Raw genomic sequence first — 13072 nt, 5'->3', positions numbered from 1 at the left:
ACTAGGCTTTTCAAATCAAACATTCAAAGGAATCATGCAACCTTCTTATGACTGGGATGCCATCATGTGCCACTGACCAATGCTGTCTCTCCAGAAAACCATTCAAGACCCTTAAAAAAAATCAAACTTATATGATAAATATACGTAAAATGAAGACACCAACTGCTATTTGACACGACTACTGGTTATGTCTGTGCTATGTGAAAGCACCTTTAAAAAGAGCCTATGTGGCAAGAGATAAGTGTCGAAAGATTCAAAATGAGTCATCAGTATTAGATAACAATATAATTCTTAACTCAGATGCTGCCTCAAGATTAGGTGCATCTTCAGTTAATGTAACAAGAAAAAAAGGCAATGGATTTTATTTTATTAATTGTATCCACTTACAAACCGACCTAAGGTCACCCGATGTGTAGATATAATGAGATTTTTGTTGCTTATAGTCTTTAATTGAAGTGACGATAACGGAAATAGATCTATTTAAAAACAAAACCAAACAGCTATTTCTGTCTAGATTAAGAGGTGGCCCCAGGTGTGGGATTCACATTTTGAGTGGCCACTTGTGGTGCAATCTTGATGATCTAGGGTTTGTCTATGATTCTGGCTGTGTGGTTGCCCTTCTCTACAATCCCAATAATCATGCTTGGTGGCCTTCACCACATCTGGAGGACTTTATCTCTGCACAGAACCGAGCTGCTTGCTCACGTGGTAAACAGATCAGAAGGCCGCCTGTCCTGTTGAGCCTCCCCATGTTCATCATCACCTTCTGGTAGGCCAGCTCTACATCTTCTTGGGTGACCACTAGTTTAATCTTATTCCATTTCTCAGGAATATCCAGCCACTGGTGCACAGTCACTGCCACCTGTGTCCCCAGGGGTTTTGTCAACACCAGCACGTCCCCTGGCACTGCATTGTCTGGCATGATAAATTCACTGGGCTGGCAGACAGTGGTAGCGACTCCTCCCAGGACAATCCAGGGGTTTAGTACTGTTTGGCTGCCTGTTACAGATGTTCCTGTTTATTCAGCTGCATCTTTAAAACCTTGGATAATCAGAAGCATCACTTTATCTCTTTCCCTGTCGATCATTTTATTATTGACTCTAAGGAGCATCAGCATATTGCCACATTCCGTGACCCCCATTGCATAGAGGTCACTGAGGACATTGGCACATGCTATCCTGCCCATCATACAGGAGTCGTCTACGATCAGGTAAATGTAATCTGTGATTTGAACCAAGGAAAGCCCACTGTGTCTCAAAGGAATGACACAAGTATCCATTCCAATGCCAAGCCTTGGCATAACGGCTTCCAAAAATTGTTCATCTTCTTGGAAGTGGTTCGCCTGTAAAGATTCCAGCAATTTTTGCAGGATATCTTGGGGTACTTTGCAGCCTTAAGTTCAGTGAATCTGGTTAGCCGGAAGCTTTTGTCCAATTTGTAACTTTCCAGGTTAAAGGACTCCCGGGTAGACATGGTTCTTGGGCCCCGCTCTCCTCACAGCTCATCCCCTCCCCTCCCTTTGCAGGTTGGCTGGGTTCTTTATGGATCTAGCGGCTTGCTTTGCACCCCGAGTTAAACTTTATTCTGTGTGTGTGTGTGTGTGTGTGTGTGTGTGTGTGTGTGTATATAATCATGTAGTATTTGTCTTTCTGTGTCAGGATTATTCCATCTAGTATGATGTCTTCTAAATTTATCTATATTGTTTCAAATGATGAAATTTACCACCTTTTAAGGCTGAATAGTATTTCATTGTGTATCTATACAACATTTATTTTTAAAAATTAAATATATTGATCAAAAAACTCGTGCTATAAAAGGGCATTTCCATCTTAACATACTAGTGTAATTCAGCATATACATATCTTATTAATTGTTAATTTGTACTGAGCATTAACTATAATACTATTGTGTTAATAAATTTAATTCTCACAGTAACTGAATAACATAGGTGTTGTTATTATCCTCAGTTTGCAGAGAAAGAAACAGAGCCAATATTAAAACACAGGCAAATGTGTCTCCAGAGATAACAGTCCTGAGTATAACAATAAAAACCATCTTTAATCGCTTGAACCTGGGAGGTGGAGGTTGCAGTGAGCCAAGATCGAGCCACTGCACTCCAGCCTGGGTGACAGAGTGAGGCTCTGTCTCAAAAAAACAAAACAAAAGAAAAACTTCTTTAACCAGAAAAGAAATAATTATTTTTAACTCTCACTTTTAATAAAAATTAACAAAAATTGAATAATTGGGTACATTTTCATTGTTTAATGTTTTTGTGAATGTATAAAATGGTACACAAAGAATAAGCCAGAAAGAAGTTAATATTTTTAGAGGATTCTACTATACTGTAATACAATATTGAACTTTAAACACACACACACACACACACACACACACACTTCTTTTCTTTTTTTTGGAGACAGAGTCTCACTTCATTACTCCAGCTGAAGTGCAGTGGCAGGATCTCAGGTCATTGCAACCTCCATTTCCCAGGTTCAACTTATTGTCCTGCCTCAGCCTGCAAAGCAGCTGAAACTACGGGCGCACACCACCACACCTGGTTAACTTTTGTATTTTTAGTAGAGATGAGGTTTCACCATGTTTGCCAGGCTAGCCTTGAACTTCTGACCTCAAGTGATCTGCCCACCTCGGCCTCCAAAAGTGCTGAGATTACAGGCATGAGCCGTCACACCTAGTCATAATATAAATATTGCTTGAATGCAAGAACGCTTATGTAGATATTTGCTCTTAGATTAACATGATAAAAGTAACAATTAGAAAAAAAATGAAATGGGATAAAACTAGTCAAAACCACATCTTTTCAATGGCTTGGCATAATTGACATGCTTTTTGAAATGGCCAGATTCCTGACAAGAAGCAAAGAGAAGATTTAGACTTTGGTCTATCATTAAGTTTTTTATTTTTGGAGTCTAAATTCCTGGCTAAAGGATTTGAAGAGGGCATTCTTTAGGTGGCTACCTAGGGTTTTCAAGGCAATACAAAGATAAATTTCATAGGTAGGAAATGGATACTATATACATACATTGCTCTTCTCTGATTTGCTTTAACATTAAAAGATTGAAGATTGCAAATCTAATCTCTCAATTTACAATAAATTAACAAAGGATTTATTTTTCAGCCAAGCAAATAATTGTATTGAATTAATAGGTAACAAATGCCATTAGCTGACAAAAGATAGTATGACTAGATTCAGTAAGTATGTAGCCATGTAACTAACAGTCCATTAAATTAAGACCCTTATAGGTGCGTGTGGACATCATTTCTGTGCAATGTGATGCACCTCCACCTAGCACCTTCTTCTGCCTGTTTACAGAGATACCAGTTTCCCCTGAGTGACTCAGGGTGAATATTAAAAATTGAGAATGCTGTGTTCAGAGGGATTACTAGGAACACATTATAAAGAAATTCTACAAATCTTACTCTGCCTCCCAAAGGCTATTAGTAAACAATTGTTTATTTACAGTGCTCAATTGAATTTATGGAAAATTTCAATATTCCTGGTAAGTCAGAGACACTTAAGTGTCAACAAAATTTCATAATATATACATGAATAAGATAAAGTCTTCTTAGTTAAGAATTTTATTTTATCAGTAAATTTAGAGAAGAATAAAAAAAACAGTCCTTTGGGCACATCAGTACCACCCAAACAAGTGCATTTTTTCATCATCGTTAAAGTAGCAATAGCACCACATGCTTTCCAGGGACCACGTGGCCTGTTTCCCACTGATATAAAGTGGAGAAGGCATTGAAATAGCGAAGGAGGGTGATACAAATTGGATACCTGTATAAAATACAATTTTTAATAAAAAGCATTTGATGTTGTAGAACTATAGATGAGACTGTTAGTATGAGGTCACAATATTTTTACTTCTTTTGACAGAATAACTTCACAATATTCTTATTTCAAAAAATATTCCTTTTTCTGCTGTATATTGCCTGGCTTTTGGTCAAATATTACCTGAGCTCCATAGAAATCAATAAAACGGATCTATATTTTGCCACAAGCATTTTATTATTGATGCATGTGCTTATTTTGCTTAAAATACATTAGCTTTTCATGAAAAATCTACACTTTTCTTTCAGGGTTTTGTTTATTGCTGAGAAGTGTCCTGCCAGAAAACTGCTGTTCTCAGCTCTACTTACGTTGACTACTAGTGAGTGGAAGCGATGTGTGGGTAAAAAGCAAATGTGTCTTTTCTGCATCTCTTTGTTAATTTATTCACAGAAGAAAGAGGAGGATGCAGATAGAAGATGAAAGAAGAAATGATTACTAAAATATCATGAGGAAGTCTTTTTATCAAGGAAAAAACCATAAGGGATAATGTGAGAAGAAAATATATTATTTTGCTAAGCCTCTGAAATGTCAGTATACAACCTGCATTGCTTTAACAAATACATTATTCCTTCAGTTTTGATTCTTCAGGATATGTTTCAATTCCCTAGTGAATCAAAACTACAAGGAAAATAACATCTGTTAAGGTAACAGATGTAGGAAAGACCCATTATGTTTGGCCAACATGTTTTCCACCCACAGTTGCAGGCAATCATTATTCTACTCTCTGCTTCTATGAGTTTGATTTTTCTTTTACACTCTGCATAGAAATGAGATCTTTTTAAAAATTTTTTCCAATGCTGGCTTATTTTACTTAGCATAATGTCCTTTAGGTTCATTAAGCTTTTTGCAAATAACAAGGCTTTCTTCTTTTTAAGGGCTGAATAGCATTCCATTGTGTAAATAGAACACATTTTCTTTATTCATTCAACTGTTGATGACCATTTAGGTGGATTCCATATCTTGGCTATTGTGAGTAATCCACTTTCTTCTTTCTCTTTCATTTTTTATATCTTCTTTTTTATTTCTAGTGCAGTGGTGCGATCTCAGTTCACTGCCACCTCCACCTCCTGGGTTCAAGTGTCTTCTGTCTCAGCTTCCCAAGTAGCCAGGATTACAGGCACACACCACCACACCTGGCTAATTTTTGTATTTTTAGTAGAGATGGGGTTTTACCATGTTGGCCAGGCTGGTTTTGAACTCCTGACCTTGTGAACCACCCGCCTCGGCCTCCCAAAGTGCTGGGATTACAGGCATGAGCCACAGTGGCTGGCCAACTTTGTTGTTTTCAGTGATCCTCAGATATCTTCCATTGCAGAAAATTGTATTTTATTAGTTATTATTGTGTTTTTGGACTCATTTACATGGGATGAGTCCTAAGAGACTCAGTTTTAAAAAGTTTTTTTGGTACATTAAGGACATTATTTATCTTTTGTAACCTGTTCATGTCTATGTCTGTTACTTGCATCAGGCAATGACTCAAACAATTCTCAAAAAACGGAAAGTATATTTCTCTTAAAGTTGGCTTATTAAGGGACTATGAGGTGATCCAATTCAATGAGAACCGAACTAGACCTACTAAGATCAGTCAGGACTATCAGAGAATTTTTAAAATACATTCACCATTAACCCTGAGATAATTGTGAATCCCAAGTTTTACCCTAAGAAAAATTATTGCAATGTAGTAAAGTTGACTTTGTCTTTAAAAAGAAAGAGGAGCACAATGAGATTTCCTGTGACCAGTTGAAGTTCATAAAGTTTGTCAAAGAATTTCACATACATAGTAAATCTTCTGATAGCATTTAGTTCCAATCACAATAAATTGTACTTGTCTCTGACTTCTATAATCTCTTCTCTCTTTAAAAAACGGTATTTTCTTTATAAAAATAGTGATTATTGGCTGGGCGCAGTGGCTCATACTGTAATCCCAGCACTTTGGGAGGCCAAGGTGGGCGGATCACGAGGTCAGGAGTTTGAGACTAGCCTGACCAACTTGGTGAAACCCCATCTCTACTAAAAATACAAAAATTAGCCAGGCCTGGTGGCACGCAACTGTAATTCCAGCTACTCAGGAAGCTGAGGCAGGGGAATTGCTTGAACCCGGGAGGCGGAGGTTGCAGTGAGCGGAGATCATGCCACTGCACTCCAGCCTGGTGACAGAGCAACACTCTGCCTCAATATAATTATATAATTATAACATCCTAAGTATGTATTTGTTGGGTACACTGTCATATTTTTATGTTTATGCTGTAAAATGTTTAAATCAAGCTAAGTAACAAATTCATTACCTCACATACTTATTATACTTTTGTGACAAAAACATTTAAAATCTTTTTATACCAATTTTGAAATATACACTGCATTATTATTTATTATAGTCAATATTCTGTGCAATTAATCATTGAATCATATTTCTCCTAAGTGAAACTTGGTCCACGTCCATCAACATTTTTTCTTTCTTCAACCACTTCCTCCCCAGCCTCTGTCACATTTTTTACTTATACTAAGTTACATTAAGGCCATTAATGTAATTAAAGAAATTAAATCTTTTGCTATGCAATAATGGTATGAACATAAATAATGTTAAATAACTTTATTAGAAAGTTTGACTAATTAGGCATATAAATAAATGGGCAGCAATTTTGGCCAGTAAATAAAAATATCCATTCTTTTCAAACACCAGACAATTATTTTAAATGGAAAGGTTTCAGGCCTAATATATGTCGTTGAATTTATGAAAGCAGAAACCCAGGAGGTAGTATTTTCTGAGCATTGTAAATAACAATGAAAATTATTGATGAAAATGAATTCAAGTAATATGTAGCCAAATAGAAATCTCATTAAAAAATTTAAAAGTACTGGATGCACCAGCTCATGCCTGTAATTCCTGCACTGTGGGAGGCCAGTGCAGAAGAATTACTTGAGCCCAGAAGTTTAAGACCAGCCTGAGCAATATAGTGAGACCTCATCTCTACCAAAAAAAAATTAATTAATTAATTATGACATTTAAGGATCACTTGAGCCTAGGATGCTGAGGCTGCAATGAGCTGTGATCCTGACACTGCACTTACCTGGGTGACAAAGCAAGATGGTGCCTCAAAAAATAAAATTTTAAAATTAAGTTCTTAATCAAATGGAAAATTTAAACTGAGATCATTTTTATTGATTTAGAACAGTGCTGGCCGGCCGCAGTGGGTCACGAATGTAATCCCAGCACTTTGGGAGACCAAAGTGGGTGGATAACCTGAGGTCAGGAGTTTGAGACCAGCCTGACCAACATGGAGAAATCCCGTCTCTACTAAAAATACAAAATTAGCAGGGCATGGTGGCGCATGCCTGTAATCTCAGCTACTGGGGAGACTGAGGCAGGAGGATCACTTGAACTTGGGAAGTGAAAGTTGTGGTGAGCCAAGATCGCACCATTCCACTCCAGCCTGGGCAACAAGAGTGAAACTGTGTCTCAAAAAAAATAAATAAATAAATGAAGAAGAAGAAGAAGAAGAAGAAGAGGAAGAAGAAGAAACAAAAGAAACGTGCTAATGAAGAAGCATGGTGATCAAAGCCAAAAACTTGAATTTAGGTCAGTAATTTTGCCAGCATTGTCTTACTGATACAGAAAAACAGTATTCTGGCCATATGTAGGTATTATTCTCTACAGTTAAGTACATTTACTTCAGATATTTGTAAAAATATAAAATCAGTTTTTTAGTATTAAAAATTATGGTATATTGAGGAAAGGATATGTTCTAACTGATACGACTTGAGATTTCTCATGAGATGCTATTGTCTGTCACACAAGAAAATTGTAAAATAATTTCCTCAGGTATATGCTGTTGATATTTGTGCATTTTGGAAAGATATTATGTATTCTGAAATCTTTAAATATAAAAATATTTTACATGCTAAAATTCTGAGAAAGTTACAAGAACTTTAAAAATCCTTAGTAGAATATAAAGAAACATATGAGAACTTTCCAGGTACAAAAGAAAACCAAAGGAAGAATCCAGAAAGTAATTAAACTAAGAAGCTAGTGCTCTTCTTAGATACGGGTGAACACACAAATAACAAATTTCTGTGGGTTGTCCAACTTGCCATAAGACAAATGAAAAAATAACAACATAGGGAGGGAGGGATAACATTCGGAGAAATACCTAATGTAAATGACGAGTTAATGGGTGCAGCACACCAACATGGCACAGGTATACATATGTAACAAACCTGCACGTTGTGCACATGTACCCTAGAACTTAAAGTATAATTTTAAAAAACACCCTAAAAAATAAAATAAAAATCCTTGTCTACAAAAAAAAAATAATAATAATAACAACATAAGCTAACTGCAGACATTGCAAACATGATATCTTTCACAAGTGAGAACCAAATTACAACTTATATTACCCACAGTTACAGGACTTAGGTTTAAAATATTTAATCCAAGACAATGGGGGAAACAGAAAATATACTAATAATGTGAAAAGTACAAGAAGTTATAAGGGTGACAAGTCACATTTGTTTGTTTTGTGTGTGTGTGGGTTTTTGTTTTGTTTTGTTTTTTGTTTTGTGAGACGGAGTTTTGCTTTTGTTGCCCAGGCTGGAGTGCAATGGTATGATCTTGGCTCATCACAACCTCTGCCTCCTGGGTTCAAGTGATTCTCCTGACTCAGCCTCCCAAGTGGCTGGGATTATAGGCACCCACCACCATGCCCAGCTAATTTTGTATTTTTAGTAGAGATGGGGTTTCTCCATGTTGGTCAGGCTGGTCTCCAACTCCCGACCTCAGGTGATCCGCCCGCCTTGGCCTCCCAAAGTGCTGGGATTACAGGCATGAGCCACTGTGCCCAGCAACAAGCCATATTTGAAAAACAGCCAGCCTTTCCTCAGGTGTCCCGCATCCGCCGATTCCTCCTTCCTGGTCACTGCATCCTTGGCTGGCATCAGAAAAATGGCTACAAACTTCCTAGTACATGAGAAGATCTGGTTCGACAAGTTAAAATATGACAATGCAGAAAGGAGATTCTTCGAGCAGATGAACAAGGCTGTGGCCGGTGCCTCCCACCAGGAGAACAGCGCCAGCATGATCCTCCATGACATTGCGAGAGCCAGAGAGAATTTCCAGAAATCCCTGGCCAGAAGCTCAGGCCCCAAGCTCATGTCCCGGGGCCTCCAGCGGACCCAGCGGAAACAACAATGAGCTCGTCTTCCAGATCACCAGTCTGGAAGTGGAGAACCAGAGCCTGTGCAGGTTGGTGCAGGAACTGCAGCAGGCCATTTCCAAGCTGGAGGCCCAGCTGAACATGCTGGAGAAGAGCTTGCCTGGGCACCACAGCCCCGCAGACCCAGAATGTGTCTCTCATGAGCCAAGTGGAGCAAACTAAGAAGCCAGCCAAACCAGCAGAGGATGATGAGGATGATGACATTGACTTCCTGAGGATAGGCCCCCAAATCTGGTCATAAATTGGCCCCCAAACTGGCCATAAACAAAATCTCTGCAGCACTGTGCCATGTTAGTGATGGCCATGACACTCACCCTGAAGGTTGTGGGTTTACCGGAATGAGAACAAGAAACACCTGGCCCACCCAGGGTGGGAAATCTGCTAAAAGGTGTTCCTGAACCACAAACAATAGCATGAGCAATCTGTGCCTTAAGGACATGTTCCTGTTGCAGATAACTAGACAGAGCCTAACCCTTTGTTTCAGCCCATCCCTTTGTTTCTTGTTTTAGTTAATCTATGATCTGTAGAAACAATGCTTATCACTGGCTTGCTGTCACTAAATATGGGTAAAACTCTGTTCAAGGCTCTCAGCTCCGAAGGCTGTGAGTCCCCTGATTTCCTGTTCCACAGGCTATATTTCTATGTGTGTGTCTTTAATTCCTCTAGCACCACTGGGTTAGGGTCTCCCCGACTGTGCTGGTCTTGGCATTGCCCTGTTTGCCAGTGACAATGAGGAGGAGGACAAGGAGGCCGTACTGCTGCAGGAGGAGTGACTGTGGCAGTACACAGAGAAAAACGCCAAGAAGCCCGCACTGGTGACAAGTCCTCCATCTGCTGGATGTCAAGCCTTGGGATGCTGAGACTAACATGGCCCAGCCAGAAGCTTGTGTGTGCTCCATCCAACTGGACCAGCTGCTCTAGGGGGACTCTAAGCTGGTGCCCATGGGCTATGGTATCCAGAAGCTGCAGGCTCAGTGTGTGGTGGAGGATGACAAGGCGGGGACAGACTTGCTGGGGGAGGAGATCACCAAGTTTGAAGAGCACATGCACAGTGTCGACATTGCAGCTTTCAACAAGATCTGAAGCCTTAGTGTGTGTGTGTGTGTGTGTGCGTGCGCGCGCACGCGCGCGCACATGCTTGAGGCCCTGCCACGATTAAAAACTGAGACCAGCAAAAAAGAAAAAAAAGAAAGAAAGAAAGAAAAAGAAAAAAACAGCCAAATGTGAAGGAAACAATTGAAAATATAATCAGTCTACTTAATATACAACATATGTGTGAAACATTAAATTAGTCTGAGCTGATGAGAAGATTAGTGAACTAGAACACGAAGCAGTAATTAGCTACTGTAAAGACAAATAAAAGGAGAAAAAATATATTAATAAAATCTAACATATACATGTATGACAGGGAGAATGAGATGGAGTAAACAAGTCTGATTATTTTTACAGAATATATTTTCAAAATCAAAGTCAATATTCGGAGTTGGTGACTCATAAGTTTCTAAAATTGAAAAGCAGACATAATTGCTTCTCAGCCTTTTGGCTAAAATCAAGTGAAAACCGGATATAAGTGCTTGAATTCAAACATGCAGCATGCCAAAAAGAGAAAAATAGCGAAATTAATTCCTTAAAAAAATAAATTACTTAAAACAGGCTGCATAACACCAAGGAGAAGAAAAACACTACAAATCTGTGAGAGGAATAAAGATAATTTACAAAAATGAAAGTAAAGTTTGAAAACTTTACTTGTGTAGAGCCAAAAATCAGAGAAATAAATGTTAAAGGAGCTGAGAGAAATCATCATTAAAGTTAGAAATGCCTGCTTACATTGCAATATTTTTAACACAAATGAGTAAATTAAAATATTAAAAAAAAAACCCACTGGTTTGGTTTTCAATAGGATTCTCTTAAAAGCATACCTCATAATTTTTTTATTATTATTATACTTTAAGTTCTAGGGTACATGTGCACAATGTGCAGGTTTGTTACATATGCATACATGTGTCATGTTGGTGTGCTGCACCCATTAACTCATCATTTACATTAGGTATATCTCCTAATGCTATCCCTCCCCCCTCCCCCCACCCCAAAAATATTTTTTGTATCTAAAGTTAAAGAGAAAATGAAAAAGTACAAAAATTGATTTGGAAACTGGCATGTTCTTTCCTCAGGATTTTAGGTAACCAGCAGTCTTTCGCTCTCCTACAACACTCTAGAGTTTAAAAACTATTTTTCTACCTATCTTTTCTCTGATCTTTATATCCTGTGAGGCTCTGCAAAATAGAGGCTTGTGTCCTATTTTGCAATTCAAAAAGCTGAGGCTCAGACAAATGTCACACAGAAAGTTTGGGACAGAACTGGGACTAGAACCCAGGACTTGAAAAGTAGTGCTCTTCTCATCACTAAAGCAGTCATAGGGCTAGGAATACATTAAGACAACAAAAGATAGAGCACTGCTTAATACATTCAACCAAGGTGAGACCAGACCCACCCCAAAATGCGAAGCAACTCCAGGGCCCTGTGGTAGAGAATTCAAAGTGGAGGGTGATGCTTACATCTGCATATCTGAGCTCCAATACAAATGCTGCCACTCAGCTGCAGAACCACACTTTCTGAGCCTCAGCCTTCTCTGCTATAAAATGGCACTACAAAAGGCACCAAAAATCTCAGGATGAGGGCCAAACAACATCCTAAAACAGGAGTGCCTGGAGGGAGTAAAGTACTCATTGACTTTTGGTTTAAGTACATGGATAATATGCTGTGTTTCATTGTGTCTTCTCCATGGTGCCTAGTTAATGACTGTAGATTCTGGGGTCCTCTAGTCAATCCTAATGCTATGTGATAGAGGGATGAATAGATATAGATGGGTGGATGGACAGGTGTGTGGATGCATGGACGTGTGCTCAGAAGAGCAGAAAGAAGAAAACAGGGAGTCAAAATGAGAATGTAAAGATGATTGAAGGATCAGGATTGATGGAATACAGGGACAGTCTCCAGTCCTCTTGCCCTCACCAAGCCCTACCACCATCTGCCTTGGGTAACAGTGGCACATGTTCTATATGACATCCCTGGTCACCATGACACTGCTGCAGAAGGTGCTGTAGAAATGAGGCTAATAATGGCTCATTAGGAATGTGCCAAGGGCCAGCAGAAAAATAACCCAACACAATGAAGCTGATGTGGACTGTCTTCTCATCTGCCATGGCTGCCTGGCCAGGCCCTAGACTCTCCACCCCTGGCAGAGGGAATGCATGTCCATCCAGCAAAAATACCCAGACAGGATCACAGGGAAAGATGAAGCTCTAAGATTGCTGCAAATTGAGGCTTAAATGTAAAGAAAGAGCAAGAACACTTTAGTTCTGGACCCAGTCCCTAAGCGCACAAGCTCATCATGGTTGGAGGCAGAATGGTTAAGTGAACAAGTGCACCCACCCACCCACCTTCACTCCTCACCCTCTTGTTTTCCCATTGGGTCAAGCAGGACTAGAATGCCTGTATGAATCTGAGTGAGAGAGCATGCAGGGGAAGGAGAATGAAAGCCTTTGATATCACACTACAGTGAAGAAGAACTAGGTAAATGCACTACCCCGCACCTTCCAACCCGGCAAAGAAGCATACAATTCTGCAGCCGGAAGATGTTAGCATGCTGCTGACAGATTCCAGGATCCCACAGTCTGGCATTTCAAAGTCCAGAATTTTAAACTCTTCAAGGACATATGAGCTTCCAGGGTTCAGGCATAATTGATGATACTATTACTAGATGGTGACTATGCACATGGCACTGTTCTTTTTTTTTTTCTTGAGACGGAGTTTCACTCTTGTTACCCAAGCTGGAGTGCAATGGTGCGATCTTGGGTCACTGCAACCTCCACCTCCCAGGTTCAAGTGGTTCTCCTGCCTCAGCCTCCCAAGTAGCTGGGATTACAGGTGCATGCCACCACACTCGGCTAATTTTTGTATTTTCAGTAGAGATGGGGTTTCGCCATGTTGGTCAGGATGGTCTCGAAGT

At 39.4% G+C, this 13072-nt stretch overlaps 2 pseudogenes; one reads left to right on the top strand and one right to left on the bottom strand.

The window, feature by feature from the left end:
- Positions 1 to 377: 377 nt before the first annotated feature.
- Positions 378 to 1607, bottom strand: LOC106997383 (selenide, water dikinase 1 pseudogene; annotated as a pseudogene).
- Positions 1608 to 8792: 7185 nt separating this feature from the next.
- Positions 8793 to 10146, top strand: LOC699976 (elongation factor 1-delta-like; annotated as a pseudogene).
- Positions 10147 to 13072: the final 2926 nt, after the last annotated feature.

The sequence above is a fragment of the Macaca mulatta genome, chromosome 3 (genome assembly GCF_049350105.2).
Source record: "Macaca mulatta isolate MMU2019108-1 chromosome 3, T2T-MMU8v2.0, whole genome shotgun sequence".
Taxonomy (NCBI): domain Eukaryota; kingdom Metazoa; phylum Chordata; class Mammalia; order Primates; family Cercopithecidae; genus Macaca; species Macaca mulatta.
Note: the sequence above shows the minus strand (reverse complement) of the source record. Positions and strands in the feature narration are given on the sequence as shown.